This window comes from Mesoplodon densirostris, chromosome X (genome assembly GCF_025265405.1).
Source record: "Mesoplodon densirostris isolate mMesDen1 chromosome X, mMesDen1 primary haplotype, whole genome shotgun sequence".
In the NCBI taxonomy this organism is placed as follows: Eukaryota; Metazoa; Chordata; class Mammalia; order Artiodactyla; family Ziphiidae; genus Mesoplodon; species Mesoplodon densirostris.
Window position 1 is genome coordinate 94,045,296 of NC_082681.1, and position 7,454 is coordinate 94,052,749.

Below are 7,454 nucleotides of genomic sequence, written 5' to 3' on the forward strand. Positions count from 1 at the left end.
CTTCAAGGAACCAAAGCTTAGTTAATTTATTTCCTATATGCTTTGAAAGTAGTGAGATGGTTATTTAAACAGAGAGGGAGAGAGAGGAGGAATTAGTAAGAAAAGACAAAAGCATAGTCTACATGTATAGAGACAGACTGGGGTAAATTATTTGACCCTTAATTTCCTCACATCAGATGGGAATAATTAGAAAATATCTAGCTCATAGGGCTATTATAGTAAATAATAATCTACGTAAAGTGCCTAGCACAGAGTTAGGCATAGAGTAAGTACTCTTAGCTATTAGCTACCCTTAGCTATTCCTAAAACCTGTCCTGGAAGGGGGAAGGTATTGTGGATAGGAAGCACGGAATGAATCAAAGCTTGGATTCTGTAATGGGGATAATGTTCTTAGGACAATGATGAGACCTGACCAGAAGTGGCAAAACTGTTGTGAATTAAGATGAATGGACAAAGAAAATGTGGTATATACATACAACAGAATACTATTCAGCCTTAAAAAAGAAGGGAATCCTGTCACTTGCAACAACATGGATGAAACTTGAGGACATTATGCTAAATGAAATTAGCCACTCACAGAAAGACAAATATAAGTGCATGATTCCACTTATATGAGGTATCTAAAATAGTCAAATTCATAAAGAGTGGAATGGTGGTTGTCAGGGGCTGGGGGGATGAGGAAATGGGGAGCTATTAATGAAGCATAAAATTTCAGTTAAGTAAGATGAATAGGCTGTAGAGATCTGCTGTACAACATTGTACCTATAGTCAACAATACATACATACAATATAACAATATCATACCCTTGAAAATTTATAAGAGTAGCTATCATGTTACATACTATCACAATAAGTTTTTAAAAATAAAATTTAAGAAAAGAAAGAATCCCCAGACCCTGATGCCTAACTATTTAAGGTATTAGGAAAGAAGGGAGAAGAGAAAACTATACTTGTTTGCTGAATGGCTAGACGGCTGGTTTTACTCTAGGTGGAGAACTGAGGCCAGCAGTCTGTTCCCTACATATTGGGTATGTGTGCAGTGACTGCAGAAGACTCCAATTAGTAAGGTTTGCCTAGAGGTAAAATCAACAAGGCCAAGGTCTTCGGGTCTCCTTTCCGGAATTTCTGGCCTCTAAACAGTTCTGATTCAGAATGGCTGACACGACTATTACATGTAACCAAGGTTGCTAATTTAGAAACACTGACTATCCTCCTCAGACATTGTTTTTCACATGCAGATTTCAGCACTATTCCAAAACCCCAGTCCCAGGCCTGGTGGACCAGGGGTTTGCTACATCAAGAAGGCTGCTTTGAGGCCTGACTCCAAAATGGTGCCCATTCCAACCTATGGTTTCTCTGGCCTCAGACTGGTTATAGTCCAGAGATCTAGACCCTTGCTATTTCAAGTGTGATCCAAGGACCAGCAGCACTGGTATTACCTGGGAGCTCATTAGAACTGTAGAATCTCAGGCTCCACCCCAGACCTGCTGAATCAGAATCTGCAGTTTAACAAGGTCCCCACATGAAAGTCTGAGAGACACTGACCTAGAGCATGGTTTTGGGAGTCTGACAGGTTTTGGATTCTTTGGGGGCAGGATGGGGAGAAAATGACTTTGAATGCAAATGTAAAATAATGTTGTGATGAGTCCCAATTTCAGAAATTTGAAAAAGATACCAAACCATAGAATTGAGGAAATGTGGTAGTTATATATTCAATAAATATATTATTACTTCTGTAACCCAGCTAGATGATGATATTAACAGTTAACATTAACTTTCATTGAGCACTTACCTTGTTTCAGGTACTATTCTAAGTACTTTCCAGATAGGTTCTCATTTAACCTTCAAAATAATTTTATGTCTCACAACAAACCTATGAGACAGGTACTGTTATCATCCCTATTTAACAGATGAGGAAACTGAAGTACAGGGTATTTAATTGACTTGCCCGAGTTCACATAGCTAATAAGTATTGGAGCCACATTTTCAAACCAGTATATCTGACTCCAGAGGCCACAGGCTTAAATTCCATATGTCAGTTGACAAATTTTCCCCTATCCCAGACCTGGGAAGTTGGACCGTCTCTCCAAGATGTCTATATTCTCAATGTCACTTGATCACTTTTGGCTCGAAGAACCCGCTGTTACTGAAGTACTCTGCATCTCACTTGTATCTTACCTCCTGTGGCTGATCTCTTCTCCTTTCTCTGAAGCAACCCCTCCATGAGACTCAGTCCCCTTTCCTTAATTTCCCCCAAAATCACTCACAAAAGACATCTGCGTATGTAGCAGACTTTACTGAAAGCTCCGTTCTTCACTTTTGGCATTGATCATTGGATCATTATTAACCTTGGGTCTTTCTTTTTTTTTTTTTAATTTTTTTTTAAATTTTTTTTAATTTTTTTTTTTTTTTTTGCGGTATGCAGGCCTCTCACTGTTGTGGCCTCTCCTGTTGCGGAGCACAGGCTCTGGACACACAGGCTCAGCGGCCATGGCTCACAGGCCTAGCCGCTCCGCGGCATGTGGGATCTTCCTGGACCGGGGCACGAACCCATGTCCCTTGCATCGGCAGGCGGACTCTCAACCACTGCGCCACCAGGGAAGCCCAACCTTGGGTCTTTCTTATCACCCAGTGCCCATTTGCATTCTCTTGCTCCCACGCCACAAATCATAGCCTATGGCTCTCGTGCTATTGCTGTGCTTTAGTAAAAATGGGCTTGAATTTGTGACTTAAGGGAGTCACAGATTCTGGTTCACTCCTTCTACCTGTTCCCAGAGCTGTCATTTCCTCTCATCTTCCCCAGTGAGGTTGCAGGTGAAAACAAAGTTATTGAACAGTCACATGACCTGAGGCAAGTCCACAGGGGGCAAACCTCCTTTGGGCTTGGAGCCAGGGCCTGAAACAGGCTGAAGCTGGCTCAGAATAGGCTGGAGAACAGGAAGTCAAAAGCCCAAGAGAGAAATCATTCTGGAGGAAAAGACATCTGTGGAACGCAATCTGCTCTAATAAATATTAAATGGGAGAAAGAAAGAATATAAGGCACTATGAATCAGCATCACTCTAATTCTGTGTGTGTATGTACAAACTGTCATATATAGAAAAATACTAAAAATAAATTCACCAAAACCTCAACAGTGGTATCTCAGAGAGAAGGAATTATAGATAATTTTACTTTCTTCACTATGATTTTCTATATTTTTTGACAATGATCCTACATTTTATAATCAGAGAAAACGGAACATTATAGTTTTAAAAAGCAGACTGTTGCTTTTCACATGTCCCAGTGTCATCTGTTGAGCAGTTGGGAACTGAGAGAGGTGGGTTCTGATCACTAGATTCTAAGAACTTTACCCAAGGAAGGTGTATTAGTCAGCTCAGCCAGCCATAACAAAAAATACCATAGAATGGGTGGCTTAAACAACAGAAATTTATTTTCTCATTGTTTTAGAGGCTGAAGTATGAGATCAGGGTGTCAACATGGTCAGTTTCTGATGAAAGCTCCCTTCCTGGTTTGTAGACAACCACCTTCTCATTGTGTCCTCACATGGATGGCCTTTCCTCAGTGAGTACACACAGAGGGAGCAAGAGAGGGTGAGCTCTCTGGTGTCTCTTCTTAAAGGGACACTAATCCTATTGGGTTGGGTCCGGGCCCCACCCTTACAACCTTATTTAACTCATTACTTCCTTATTCCAATTACAGCCACAATGGGGGGTCTAGGGCTTCAGCATACGAATTTTAGGGGGACACAAATAGTCCATAACAGAAGTAAAGGGACAGGATCTACATAACTACTAAAGACCAGGCAGTTTAACAAATAATCTTACAAAATTCTCACAAAAATCTTGGAAGACAAGTGTTGTTTTTCCTCTTGTATATGTAATAATAGCAACAGTAAAATTTATTAAGTATTTACCATGTGGCAGGCACAGGGTTATGGGGGAACCCCTGTTAAGTAGTGGAAAAAAAGCTTATTGAAATTGTTGCCTGAAGTTAATGTGGAAAGTAGAACACGAAAGTGATAAATTTGCGTATTTGCTCAACAAGACTTCCAAGCAAAGTGTTGAAGGTGTGGCCTGGTATTTTCTTGCTACCCATAGTAAAATGTGAGAGGGGAGAAATAAGTTAAGAAAAGAACTGTTAAAACTAGAAGGAACCAGTACATGATTGATTCTCAGCCTCTCCAGATGGCAGAAGATGCAAAAATTAAGAAATGGCAGACTTCCCTAGTGGTCCAGTGGTTAGGACTCAGCACTTTCACTGCTGTGGCCCCAGGTTCAGTCCCTGGTCGGGGAAGATCCACAAGCCATGCGGTGTGACCAAAAAAAAAAAAAGAAAGAAAGAAAGAAAGAAAGAAAGAAAGAAAGAAAGAAAGAAAGAAAGAAATGGCTTCCAAGCACTCTTAAGAAAGCATGGCATTGAGAAAAGGCTGAGAGAGTGGCTGTACAACCTTTTGTTAAAACCTCAGAAGGATCAAAGGATCAGAGTGGTATCCACTCATACAATGGGCCCTTTCAAGAGGTTAAGGGTATGCCTCCCGGAACCTTTCAAACAATAGGGCCTCTAGGAAGCTTAAGAGCTATGTACCTAGCCATCTCAGGAGTCCAAGGTAGAGGAGAGTTTATCTTGAACAGATCTGTGTGTATGTATTTTTTCTAATGGAGTGAACCTCAGTTAAATCCACTGAAGATTCCTAAAGCTTTTGAGAAAGTTATTTCAGCAGAAACACTGTTAGCTTGGACTGAGACAGAGAGTACAAAATTAAAGAAATTTTGGACCCCCCAAAATTCTATTGGCAGGAAGCAGTCTGATAAAACTACTCAGCTGCAAACTTGTGCCACCTTTCATGAAAAAGGAAGGTTAACTCAGAGGGCAGAACCAAGTGATTCAGAACTAATCAGGGAATATTTAACATTTGCCCAGCTGGATTTCAAAATTGCCATGGACTCTTTGATGCCTCCCAAGACCCCCTGCACCCTTTTCAATGGAAATGTCTATAGTGGGTATTCTATGCCTCCCCACCATTTTCTGTTGGTTGTATAGGGGTAGATTATTTGTCTCTTTAGTTTTATAGATCATCATATTGAGAGGAATTATACTTAAAGGACCACATCCACACCTGGACCTGATTTAAGTGATGAGACTCTGGACTTTAAGCAGATACTATAATGGGATGAGACTTCAGGGAATTTTGGGAGGGAGTGAATGTATTTTGAATGTGTGAGGGATGTGAATCATTGGAAGTCAAGAGGTGGACTGTGGCAGGAAGACTCTAACATGGCCCCCAGAACCCGCATCATCACCATCCCTTTGAATGCGGGCAGGACCTGTGACTTTCTTCTAACAGAATATGGCACTAGTAGCAGGTTAGCTCTTCTGTGGTTATGTTGCATAATCTTGTAAGAACCCTCCTGCTAGGACACTCTCTTCCTTACTGGCTTTGATGAAGCAAGTGGTCATGTTGGGGAGGCCCACAATGGCAAGTGTAATGGTTAGTTTTAAGTGTCAACTTGGCTGGACCACGGTGCCCAGATATTTAGTCAAACATTATTCTGGACGTTTCTGGTGTTTTTGTATGAGATTAATATTTAAATTGATGCCTTTGAGCAAGGCAGATTGCCGTCCATACTGTGGGTGGGCTCCATCCTATCAGCTGAAGGCCTGAGTAGAACAAACGATTGACCTCCCCAGAGCAAGAGGGAATTCCTGGACTTAAACTACAACACTGGCTCTTCCCTGGGTCTTCAGCCTGCTGGCCCACCCTGTGGACTTTGAATTTGCCACCTCCCTTATCACATGAGCAAATTCCTCATAACCTCCTCCCTCTCTCTCTCTCTCTCTCTCCCCTGCTCCCTCTCACTCTCCATATCTGTACACACACACACACACAATTGGTTTTGTTTCTGTGGCGAACCCTAACTAATACAGCAAAGAAGCAAGAGTGACCTCTGGCTGACACTAAGCTAGGAACTGATGCCTTCAGTGTGGCAGCCCACAAGGAATTGAATGTTACCAATAATCATGTGAGCTCGGATGTGGATTCTTCCCCAGGTGAGCCCCAGATGAGAGCCCAGCCCTGGCCAATACCTTGATTTCAGCCTTGCAAACAACCCAGCTAAGCTTTGCCAAGACTCTTGATCCACAAAAACTGTGAGAAAATAAATGTGTATTGTTTGAAGCCACTAAGTCTGTGGTAATAGTCTTACACAGCAACAGACAACTAATAAAAGAAGGTATGGAAACTTGGAGATTCCTTTCTATTTAATGAGTCCTATTTTTTCTTTCAAGAGCTCTCCTAGGGGGCTTCTGTGGTGGCGCAGTGGTTGAGAGTCCGCCTGCCGATGCAGGGGACACAAGTTCGTGCCCCGGTCCGGGAAGATCCCACATGCCGCGGAGTGGCTGGGCCCGTGAGCCATGGCCGCTGAGCCTGCACGTCCGGAGCCTGTGCTCCGCAACGGGAGAGGCCACAATGGTGAGAGGCCCGTGTACAGCAAAAAAAAAAAAAAAAAAAAAGAGCTCTCCTAGCTTTCAGTAAGTCAGTCCTGTGTAATGCTTCCTTAGCAAAAATAGCCTATGGAAATATTGAAGCATCGTGGTATTATAGAAAGAGGCTCGGGAGTCATACAGACCTGGACTTGAATTCCACCTCCACCACTTCCTATCTGTATAACCTAGGACGAGTCACTTCACCCTCCCACCAGCATGAGCATCCCTTTCCTGAGCTTACATAGGGTATAATAACAATATGTGTTTCTCAAGGTTGTTGTGGGGATTAAACAAAATAATAGATGTAAAGCTTGGAATCTACCACTTCAAACAAAGCAAGCACTCAATACGTGGAAATTTTTTAAATGCTAATTTGTGGAGGGTTCCTAAGCCTGCAAGACCCCAAGGATGAACACCATTGCCTATGGCTGCCCCAGATGCAGGGCTACTTGGTCATCTCAGGTAACAACTGGTAGTGGCATGATGTCACCATTCTCTCTAAATAGCAAAAGCCTGGAAGTACCAGGCCCAATAAATATTTGCTGAAAGAGTACAAGGAAAAGAAACAAAAAGTCTCTACTAGCCTGTAAGCCCTGTGAAGACAAGGACCATGTCTGTGTTGTTGGCCACTGTACATCCAGTACTCAACACAGTGCTTGGGAAAGAATTGATGTTCAATAAATAGTTGCTGAATGAATGAACGAACAAATGAATGAATGACTACCTCATAATGGGGCATGAAGGGAAGTAGCTTGGGTGTTTATTTCCAATGTGTGTCTTCTCCACCTGAATGGCTCCCCAGAGATCCCTGATACAAGTACTGGGGCCATCCAGGGACTCCCTTTAGACCAAATTATTTCTACTACTGTCTTGGGGAATGGTTAATTTCCCCCAAAGAGAGGCAAATAACTGTGAGAAGAAGGGCCCTGGTTATTTAATTAGAGCGAAATAGAAGTAGAATACCTTTTTT